Source organism: Capra hircus, chromosome 7 (assembly GCF_001704415.2).
Source record: "Capra hircus breed San Clemente chromosome 7, ASM170441v1, whole genome shotgun sequence".
Taxonomy (NCBI): Eukaryota; Metazoa; Chordata; class Mammalia; order Artiodactyla; family Bovidae; genus Capra; species Capra hircus.
In genome coordinates this window covers 106,833,892-106,845,472 of record NC_030814.1, presented here as the reverse complement: position 1 = coordinate 106,845,472, position 11,581 = coordinate 106,833,892, and the positions used below count along the sequence as shown (strand labels likewise).

Genomic DNA, 11,581 nt, shown 5'->3' with positions numbered 1-11,581 from the left:
CTGCAACAGTTGACCACTGAACAATAGTCCTTGAAGTGGAAAATCTGAGTATAACTTTACAGATGTCCCTCTGTGTCCATGGCTCTGTATTGGCAGAGTCAACCAACTGTGGATTATGCAGCTCTGTAGTCTGTATTTATTGGAAAAAAATCTGCCTATCTGCTCAGTCCAAATCTGGGTTATTCAAGGGTCAACTGTAAGTTGAATTTGAAGATCAATTTGGGGAAGTTTGATTACTTACCATTATTGAATCTTCTGATTCATGAATGTGGTATGTATTTCTCTTAGTATTAGTCTCCTTTCATTTCTTTCTTTTGGTGGGGAGATCTAATTATCTTTATTCAACAACTCAGGAGTCAGAGAGCATCCAATCTAGTAAATAGAGGGATGCTCAAGGAGTTGCTTAAAACGGAAGGTTTTTATAGATAGAAGGAAAGCAGGGAAGAAGGTACTAGCAAAAGAAAAGAAAGGATTTTTTTTTTTTTAAAGCCAAGCCATCTTCACTTGGAGGGAAGGAAACAGAAGAGGTCTCTACCATGTTCAGTTCAGTTCAGTTCAGTTCATTCGCTCAGTTGTGTCTGACTCTTTGCAACCCCATGATTCGCGGCACGCCAGGCCTCCCTGTCCATCACCAACTCTGGAGTTCGTTCAAACTCACATCCATCGAGTCCGTGATGCCATCCAGCCATCTCATCCTCTGTTGTCCCCTTCTCCTCCTGCCCCCAATCCCTCCCAGCATCAGAGTCTTTTCCAATGAGTCAACTCTTTGCATGAGGTGGCCAAAGTACTGGAGTTTCAGCTTTAGCATCATTCCTTCCAAAGAACACCCACAGCTGATCTCCTTTAGGATGGACTGGTTGGATCTCCTTGTCCAAGGGACTCTCAAGAGTCTTCTCCAACACCACAATTCAAAAGCATCAATTCTCCGGTGCTCAGCTTTCTTCACAATCCAACTCTCACATCCATACATGACCACTGGAAAAACCATAGCCTTGATTAGATGGATCTTTGTTGGCAAAATAATGTCTCTGCTTTTGAATATGCTGTATCTAGGTTGGTCATAACTTTCCTTCCAAGGAGTAAGCGTCTTTTAATTTCATGGCTGCAGTCACCATCTGCAGTGATTTTGGAGCCCCCCCAAATAAAGTCAGCCACTGAGTCCACTGTTTCCCCATCTATTTCCAATGAAGTGATGGGACCAGTAGACTACTGAAATTTCAGGTTACATATTTAAAATTCACTTTCCCAGCCCTTTTATGCCCAGTGAAGTCATGGCTCATGGTCTCAAGAAGCACCTGAAGTGTGTAACAGTTCCAAAGCTTTGGATGCCAGATAAACTGACTGGTGTGTTTGCTTTGCACCCATTTATTCGTCCCCATGAGCTAAAGAAATGTCTCCTCCTAATAATTTTCCTAAGGAACAGACTTAAGTGTGCTTTGACAGGAGATGAAATAAAGATTTGTATGCAGTGTTTCATTTAGATTGACGGCAAGGTCTGCACTGATATAAACTACTCTGCTGGATTTATGGATATCATTAGCATTGACAAGACTGGAGAGAGTTGTCATCTTTTGCTGTTCATTGCATTACACCAAAAGAGGCCAGGTATAAGTTGTACAAAGTGAGAAAGATCTTTGTGGGACAAAAGGAATTCTGCATCTGATGACCCATGATGTTTGCACCATCAGCCACCTTGAGTCCCTCATCACGGTGAATGACGCCATTCAAATTGATCTGGTGACTGGCAAGATTACTGATTTCATCTAATTTGACACTGGGAACCTGTGCATGGTTTCTGGAGGTGCTAACCTGGAAAGAATTGATATGATCACCAACTGCAAGAGACACCCTGATTCTTTTGTAGCTCATGAGAAAGATGCCAGTGGCAAGAACTTTGACACCAGATTTTCCAACATTTTCATTATTGGCAAAGGCAACACCGTGGATCTCTCTTCTCCATGGAAAGGGTGTCCACCTTACCATTGCTCAGGAGAGAGACAAGAGACTCATAGCCAAACAGCAATGGATAAAATGACCTCTAGGTGACATGATTGGAAAAGTCTGTACTTAATTAAAGATACTGCCGCACAAAAACAATAAAATTTCATACTCCTAGGAGATGTTGGAACTGCAATGAGATTGTGGTTTGATGTTCTGGGAGCAAATCACTCCATTTTGTATTTATTTTATTTTTGAAATTTTATTAATTTTTTAACTGGTGGAAAATTGCTTTACGATTTTGTGTTGGTTTCTGCTGTACAACAGTGAGAATCAGTTATAATTATACACACACACACACACACACACATCCCTTAGTTCATGAACCTCCCTTACTCCCTTCCCACCCCTGCAGGTCATCACAGAGTGCCAGGCTGGGCTCCCTGTGTTATTTAGCAACTACCCACTAACCATTTCACCTGTGATAGTGTCAACGCTACTTTTTCAGTTTGTCCCACCCTTACCTTCTCCGACTGCATCCACAAGTCTGTTCTTTACCAGATTCATCAGTATCATTTTCTAGATTGCATATATATGCATGCTGCTGCTGCTGCTGCTAAGTCGCTTCAGTCATGTCCAACTCTGTGTGACCCCATAGATGGCAGCCCACCGGGCTTCCCCGTCCCTGGGATTCTCCAGGCAAGAATGCTGGAGTGGGTTGCCATTTCCTTCAATGCATGAAAGTGAAAAGTGAAAGTGAAGTCGCTCAGTCGTGTCCGACTCTTTGAGACCCTATGGACTGCAGCCTACCAGGCTCCTCCGTCCATGGTATTTTCCAGGCAAGAGTACTGGAGTGGGGTGCCATCACCTTCATATTCATTAATATACTATAGTTGTTTTTCTCTTTCTGACTTACATTACTCTGTGTAATAGGATCTAGGTGCATCTACCTTACCACAAATGACTCAGATTTGTTCCTTTTGTGCTCGAGTAATATTCCCTGGTACATTTATACGTACTGCTGCTGCTGCTAAGTCACTTCAGTTGGTCTGACTCTGTGCGACCCCATAGATGGCAGCCCACCGGGCTCCACCATCCCTGGGATTCTTCAGGCAAGAACACTGGAGTGGGTTGCCATTTCCTTCTCCAATGCATGAAAGTGAAGAGTGAAAGTGAAGTCGCTCAGTCGTATCCGACTCTTAGTGACCCCATGGACTGCAGCCCACCAGGCTCCTCCGTCCATTGGATTTTCCAGGCAAGAGTACTGGTGTGGGGTGCCATTGCCTTATACATACTACAACGTTTTTATCCATTCATTTGTCAATGGACATCTAGGTTGCTTCCATGTCCTGGCCACTGTAAATATTGCTGCAATGAGCACTGGGGTACATGAGTCTTTTATAATTATGTTTTTTTCAGAGTATATGCTCAATAGTGGGATTGATGGTCATGTGGTAGTATTATTCCTAGTTTTTAAAAGGAATCTCCATACTGTTTTCCCTAATGATTGTATCAGTTTGCATTCCCACTAACAGGGTCCCTTTTCTCCACATCCTTTCCAGGATTTATTGTTTGTAGATTTCTTGATGATGGCTTTTCTAACTGGTGTAAGGTGATATCTCATCATAGATTTAATTATTAATGTTACTCTTTTCACATGTTACTGGCCATCTGTATGTCTTCTTCGGAGAAATGTCTGTTTAGGTCTTCTGCCAATTTGTTGATTGGGCTGTGTGTGTTTCTTATATTGTATGAGCTGCTTATATATTTTGGAAAGTAACCTTTTGTCAGTTGTTTTGTTTGCAATTATTTTCTCCCATTCTGAGTGTTGTCTTTTCATCTTGTTTAGTTTCCTTTGTTGTGTAAAAGCTTTTAAATTTAACTAGGTCCTATTTATTTATTTTTGTTTTTATTTCCATTATTCTAGGTATGTCAGAGAGAATCTTGCTGCAATTTATGTCAAATGGTATACTGCCCATGGTTTCCTCTAAGAGCTTTATAGTTTCCAGCCTTACATTTAAGTTTTTAATCCATTTTGAGTTTATTTTTGTGTATGGAATTAGGAAGTGTTCTAATTTCATTAAAAAAACCAACACATAGTGTTCAGTTTTCCCATCACCACTTGTTGAAGAGGCTGTCTTTTATGCATTGTATATTCTTACCTCCTTTGTCAAAGATAAGGTGCCCATATTTCTGCTTTCACACCAGTGCCATACTGTTTTGACGACTATAGTTTTGTAGTATAATTTGAAGTCAGGGAGTTTGTTTCCATCTTTCTTTCTCAAGATTGCTTTGGCTATTCAGGGTCTTTGTATTTCCATACAAATTGTGATTTTTTTTTTTTGTTCTAGTCTGTGAAAAATGCCACTGGTGATTTGATAGGGATTGCTCTCACTCCAGTGTCCTTGCCTGGAGAATCCCAGGAACAGGGGAGCCTGGTGGGCTGCTGTCTGTGGGGTCACATAGCGTCAGACACGACTGAAGTGACTTAGCAGCAGCAGCAGCACTGAATCTGTAGATTGTTATGGGAAGCATAGTAATTTTGACAGTATTGATTTTTCCAATCTAAGAATATGGTATCTCTCTCTGTTTGTGTCTTCTTTGATTTTTTTTTTCATCAGTGTATTATAGTTTTCTGTGTACAAGTCTTTTGTCTCTTTAAGTAGGTTTATTCCTAGGTATTTTGTTCTTTTGTTGAAATGGTAAACAGGATTGTTCCCTTAATTTATCTTTCTGATATTTTTATTGTTAGTGTATAGGAATGTAAAGGATTTCTACTTTTTCTTCTTAACAATGTCAGTTATATCTTTAAAAAAATCAGTGTGCCTCTAGTTTTAATGTATGAAAGAAGGTCTCCTTTAATTTCTGTTAGCAGGGTTTTATAATTTTCAGTGTGACAGTCTTTAGTATCTTTTGTTAGATGTGTTTCTATGTATCTAATGTTTTTTCATGCTATTATAAATTAAAATTTTTATATTTCAATTTTTATTACTAGTATGTAACATGCAATTATTAATATTTCTGTTTTTGACCTTGTATCTGTGAGTTTGCTAAATTTGTTTTTTAATATTAGTAGTTTTTTGTAGACTCTTTAGGATTATCTATGCAGACCATCACATTTTCTATGAACAAAGGCAGTTTTATTGACTTCCTTCCAATGCTTTTGCCTTTTATTCATTTTGCCTGCTTTCAAAGAATCCCCAGCATAATGTTCAGTAGAAGTTGTGAGCGTGGCATTCAGTATATCACTACTTAGTATGATGCTAACTGTAGCTTTTCATAAGCAACAGTTATCAAACTGAGGACATTCATTTTTATTTCTAGTGTGCTGAGAATTTAGGTCATGAATTGATGTTAAGTTTTGTCATTTTTTCCCCCGTGCATCTATTAAAATAATTATATATGATTTTACTCATTTATTTCATTAACAGGATGAATTATAGATTCACTTTTGAATCAACATTCAAAAACTTGCATTTCTTAGACTCTACTTGGCCATGATTTACAATCACTTTTATGTGCTGCCAGGATTCTATGTATTGATCTTCTACTGAGGACTTTTTGCTTCTGCATATATGTGTGTATGCATGCATGTGTGTGTGCTCAGTGACTCAGTCATGTCTGACTCTGTGACCCATGGACGGTAGCCTGCCAAGATCCCCTGTCCATGCGAATTTCCTCTCCAAAAAGAACACTGGTGTGGGTTGCCATTTCCTTCTCTAGGACAGGTTCCCAACCCAGGGATTGAGCCCATGCCTCTTCTGTCTCCTGCATTGGAAGGTGGATTCTTTGTCACTGAGCCAACTGATAAGCGAGGAAGCCCACTAGGTCTGTAAGATTGATAGCTTTCGTCCTTACGTATTTGATAGGACGTACCAGTGAAATCTATGTCTTTGCATTGATCACTGAGGAAGGCTTTCTTATCTCTCTTTGCTATTCTTTGGAATAGAATGGAAAAGACTAGAGACTCTTCAAGAAAATCAGAGATACCAAGGGAGTATTTCATGTGAAGATGGGAACAATAACGGACAGAAACGGTATGGACCTAACAGAAGCAGAAGATACTAAGAAGAGGTGACACCAAAACACAGAAGAACTATAGAAAAAAGATCTCCATGACCCAGATAACCACGATGGTGTGATCACTCACCTAAGCCAGACGTCCCGGAATACGAAGTTACGTTGGCCTAAGAAGCATCACTATGAACAAAACTAGTGGAGGTGATGGAATTCCAGTGGAGCTATTTCAAATCCTGAAAGATGATGCTGTGAAAGTGCTGTACTCAATATGCCAGCAAATTTGGAAAACTCAGCATGGCCACAGGACTAGAAAAGGTCAGTTTTCATTCCAATCCCAAAGAAAGGCAATACCAAAGAATACTCAAACTACCGCACAATTGCACTCATCTCACTGCTAGCAAAATAATGCTCAAAATTCTCCAAGTCAGGCTTCAATAGTATATGAACCGTGAACTTCCAGATGTTCAAGCTGGATTTAGAAAAGGCAGAGGAACCAGAGATCAAATTGCCAACATCTGTTGGATCATTGAAAAAGCAAGAGAGCTCCAGAGAAACATCTAATTCTGCTTTACTGACTGTGCCAAAGCCTTTGACTGTGTGGATGACAATCAACTGTGGAAAATTCTGAAACAGATGGGAATACCAGACCACCTGACCTGCATTCTGAGAAATCTGAATGCAGGTCAAGAAGCAACAGTTAGAACTGGACATGGAACAATGGACTGGTTCCATATTGGGAAAGGAGTAGATCAAGGCTGTATATTGTCACCCTACTTCTTTAACTTTTATGAAGAGTACATCATATGAAATGCTAGGCTGGATGAAGCACAAGCTTGAATCAAGATTGTTGGGAGAAGCATCAATAACCTCAGATATGCAGATGACATCACCCTTATGGCAGAAAATGAAGAAGAACTAAAGAGCTTCTTGATGAAAGTGAAAGAGGAGAATGAAAAAGTCTACTTAAAACTCAACATTCATAGGAAGGGAGGTGGGAGGGGGGTTCATGTTTGGGAAAGCATGTAAGAATTAAAGATTTTAAAATTTAAAAAATAAAAAACTAAAAAAAAAAACCTCAACATTCAGAAAACTAAAAAAAAAAAAAAACAAAAAACAACTCAACATTCAAAAAATTAAGATCATGGCATCCAGTCCCATCACTCAGTTCAGTTCAGTTCAGTCACTCAGTCGTATCTAACTCTATGACCCCATGAATCGCAGCACGCCAGGCCTCTCTGTCCATCACCAACTCCCGGAGTTCCTTCAGACTCACGTCCATCGAGTCCGTGATGCCATCCAGCCATCTCATCCTCTGTCGTCCCCTTCTCCTCCTGCCCCCAATCCCTCCCAGCATCAGAGTCTTTTCCAAGGAGTCAGCTCTTCGCATGAGGTGGCCAAAGTACTGGAGTTTCAGCTTTAGCATCATTCCTTCCAAAGAACACCCAGGGCTGATCTCCTTCAGAATGGACTGGTTGGATCTCCTTGCAGTCCAAGGGACTCTCAAGAGTCTTCTCCAACACCACAGTTCAAAAGCATCAATTCTTCAGCACTCAGCCTTCTTCACAGTCCAACTCTCACATCCATACATGACCACTGGAAAAACCATAGCCTTGACTAGACAGACCTTTGTTGGCAAAGTAATGTCTCTGCTTTTGAATATGCTGTCTAGGTTGGTCATAACTTTTCTTCCAAGGAGTAAGCGTCTTTTAATTTCATGGCTGCAATCACCATCTTCAGTGATTTTGGAGCCCCCCAAAATAAAGTCTGACACTGTTTCCACTGTTTCCCCATCTATTTCTCATGAAGTGATGGGACCAGATGCCATGATCTTCGTTTTCTGAATGTTGAGCTTTAAGCCAACTTTTTCACTCTCCACTTTCACTTTCATCAAGAGGCTTTTTAGTTCCTCTTCATGCTCTGCTATAAGGGTGGTGTCATCTGTATATCTGAGGTTATTGATATTTCTCCCAGCAATCTTGATTCCAGCTTCTGCTTCTTCCAGCCCAGCATTTCTCATGATGTACTCTGTATATAAGTTAAATAAGCAGGGTGACAATACACAGCCCTGACATACTACTTTTCCTATTGGAACCAGTCTGTTGTTCCATGTCCAGTTCTAACTGTTGCTTCCTGACCTGCGTATAGGTTTCTCAAGAGGCAGGTCAGGTGATCTGGTATTCCCATCTCTTTCAGAATTTTCCACAGTTTCTTGTGATCCACACAGTCCAAGGCTTTGGCATAGTCAATAAAGCAGAAGTAGATGTTTTTCTGGAACTCTCTTGCTTTTTCCATGATCCAGCGGATGTTGGCAATTTGATCTCTGGTTCCTCTGCCTTTTCTAAAACCAGCTTGAACATCTGGAAGGTCACAGTTCATGTATTGCTGAAGCCTGGCTTGGAGAATTTTGAGCATTACTTTACTGGCGTGTGAGATGAATGCAATTGTGCGGTAGTCTGAGCATTCTTTGGCATTGCCTTTCTTTGGGATTGCAATGAAAACTGACTTTTTCTAGTCCTGTGGCCACTGCTGAGTTTTCCAAATTTGCTGGCATATTGAGTGCAGCACTTTCACAGCATCATCTTTCAGGATTTGAAATAGCTCTACTGGAATTCCATCACCTCCGCTAGCTTTGTTTGTAGTGATGCTTTCTAAGGCCCACTTGACTTCACATTCCAAGATGTCTGGCTCTAGGTGAGTGATCACACCATCGTGATTATCTGGGTCGTGAAGATCTTTTTTGTACAGTTCTTCTATGTATTCTTGCCACCTCTTCTTAATATCTTCTGCTTCTGTTAGGTCCATACCATTTTTGTCCTTTATCAAGCCCATCTTTGCATGAAATGTTCCCTTGGTATCTCTAATTTTCTTGAAGAGATCTCTAGTCTTTTCCATTCTGTTGTTTTCCTCTATTTCTTTGCATTGATCACTGAGGAAGGCTTTCTTATCTCTTCTTGCTATTCTTTGGAACTCTGCATTCAGATGCTTATATCTTTGCTTTTCTCCTTTGCTTTTCACTTCTCTTCTATTCACAGCTATTTGTAAGGCCTCCCCAGACAGCCATGTTGCTTTTTTGCATTTCTTTTCCATGGGGATGGTCTTGATCCCTGTCTCCTGTACACTCTCACGAACCTCTGTCCATAATTCATCAGGCACTCTATCTATCAGATCTAGTCCCTTAAATCTATTTCTCACTCCCACTGTATAATTATAAAGGATTTGATTTAGGTCATACCTGAATGTCTAGTGGTTTTTCTACTTTCTTCAATTTAAGTCTGAATTTGGCAATAAGGAGTTCAGGATCTGAGCCACAGTCAGCTCCCGGTCTTGCTTTTGTAGTAGTAGTCCCACCACTCCATGGCAAATAGATGGGGAAACAATAGAAACAGTGACAGCCTTTATTTTTGGGGGCTCTAAAATCACCACAGATGGTGACTGTAGCCATGAAATTCAAAATTCCTTGGAAGAAAAGCTATGACCAACCTAGACAGCTGAGACATTACTTTGACCACAAAGGTCTGTCTAGTCAAAGCTATGGTTTCTCCAGTAGTCATGTATGGGTGTGAGAGTTGGACCATAAAGAAAGCTGAGCGCCAAAGAACTGATGTTTTTGAACTGTGGTGTTGGAGAAGACTCTTGAGAGTTCCTTGAATGGCAAGGAGATCCAACCAGTCCATCGTAAAGGATATCAATCCTGAATATTCATTGGAAGGACTGATGCTGAAGCTAAAACTCCAATACTTTGGCCACCTGATGTGAAGAACTGACTCACTGGACAAGACCCTGATGCTGGGAAAGATTGAAGGTGAGAGGAGAAGCAGACGACAGAGGATGAAATGGTTGGATGGCATCACCAACTTGATGGACATGAGTTTGAGCAAGCTCCAGGAGTTGGTGATGGACAGGGAAGCCTGGTGTGCTGCAGTCCATGGGGTCGCAAAGAGTCAGACATGATTGAGGGGCTGAACTAAACTGAACCACTGAAATCATCTAGGCCTTCAGGTTTTTTTTTGCGGGGTGAGGGGCAGTTTTTGGTTATGGTTATTTAATAGATTTAGGTTGTGGTAGAGGATCTCCAAACTGAGATGCCATCCATTTCTTACCCTTTGTGTACATTCCTTTGCATACATCTCCCTCTCTTGAGGCTGCTGCTGCTGCTGCTGCTGCTAAGTCACCAGTCTAGTGTGGTCTTAAGACTTTGATGAATAGGATATGGGAAAATGAAAGTCAGTTTAAGTTCTGTCCCTTAGGAGCCCCGGCAGCTCATGCTTTCCCTCTTGAAGTCAGCAACAATAGAGAAAATATGACTGCTCTGAGGCTGCATGGTTAAGAGGGAACTCAAGAGAAGGAGCACTAGGTACCAGACATGTGAGTAATGCATCCATGGACTTTCCAGCATGGCCCGTCTGCCAACTGAGAGAAGCAGGCTGAGTCATCCCAGCCAACATCACTGGATGGGGAGAACCTAACTGAAGTCAATTAATTCAGCAGCTACAAAATGATTGTTGCCTTTGTTTTTTAAATTGCTAAGTTTTGGGACTGGCTGTGAAGCAATAGGACACTAAAAAATAGAGCTGTTCATATTGTCTCTTTTTTCATGTGTGTTATTTTTGGTAGATTTGTTTCAAAGAATTTGTCCATTTCATCTAAAAGCTTGAGTTTATTATTATAAAGTTGTTTATAATAATTCTTTATACTTTATATCTATTGGCTCTGTAGTGATGTCTTATCTTCCATTTTGGATATTTGTAAGTTTTTCTTTTTTTCTTGATTAGTTTTGCTGGGTTTTTAAAATTTTTTATTAATCATTTCAAAGAGTTATCTTTTGGCTTTATTATTTTTTATTTATTTGCTTGTTTTTATTTAATTGACTTTGGTTTTTATTATTTCTTTCCTTCTACTCATTGTGGGATTAATGTGGTCTCATTTTTAGACTGGTAAAGTGTAAATTTGAGCTATCAATTTTTAATCTTTTTTTTTATTATTATAGACTTTTATGATTGAATATTTCCTTGTAGGCACTGCTTTAAGTTCATTCCATAAAATTTGTTACTTTTTATTTTCATCATCATTCAGTTAAAATATTTTCTAATTTCCCTACTAATTTTTTGTCATGAGTTATTTGGTCAGGAAGATCCACTGGAGAAGGGATAGGCTACCTATTCCAGTATCTGTGGGCTTCCCTTGTGGCTCAGCTGGTAAAGAATCTGCCTGCAATGTGGGAGACCTGGGTTCGATCCCTGGGTTGAGAAGATCACTCGGAGAAAAGAAAGGTTACCCACTCCAGTATTCTGGCCTGTAGAATTCGATGGGCTGTATAGTCCAAGGGGTCGCAAAGAGTCTGACATGACTGAGCAACTTTCACTTTCATTTAGAAGAATGTCTACTTTTCAAATATTTAGGAGGATTTTCTAGATAGCTATTGTTCTTGACTTTTAATTTAATTCCATTATGCTCAGAAAACATGCTATAAGATTTTAATCTTTTGCACTTTATTGAGACTTATGACTCAGTATATGGTCTATTTTGGTAAGTGTTCATGTGCATTTGAACAAAAATGTGTATTTTAAAATCGTTCAGGGAGATATTCTGAAAATGTCAGTAAGAGCAAGATCGTTGATAATAT

The 11,581-nt window shown here is 40.0% G+C and overlaps 1 pseudogene; it reads left to right on the top strand.

Moving 5' to 3' along the window:
- LOC102182117 lies at nt 1,272-2,035 on the top strand (annotated as a pseudogene).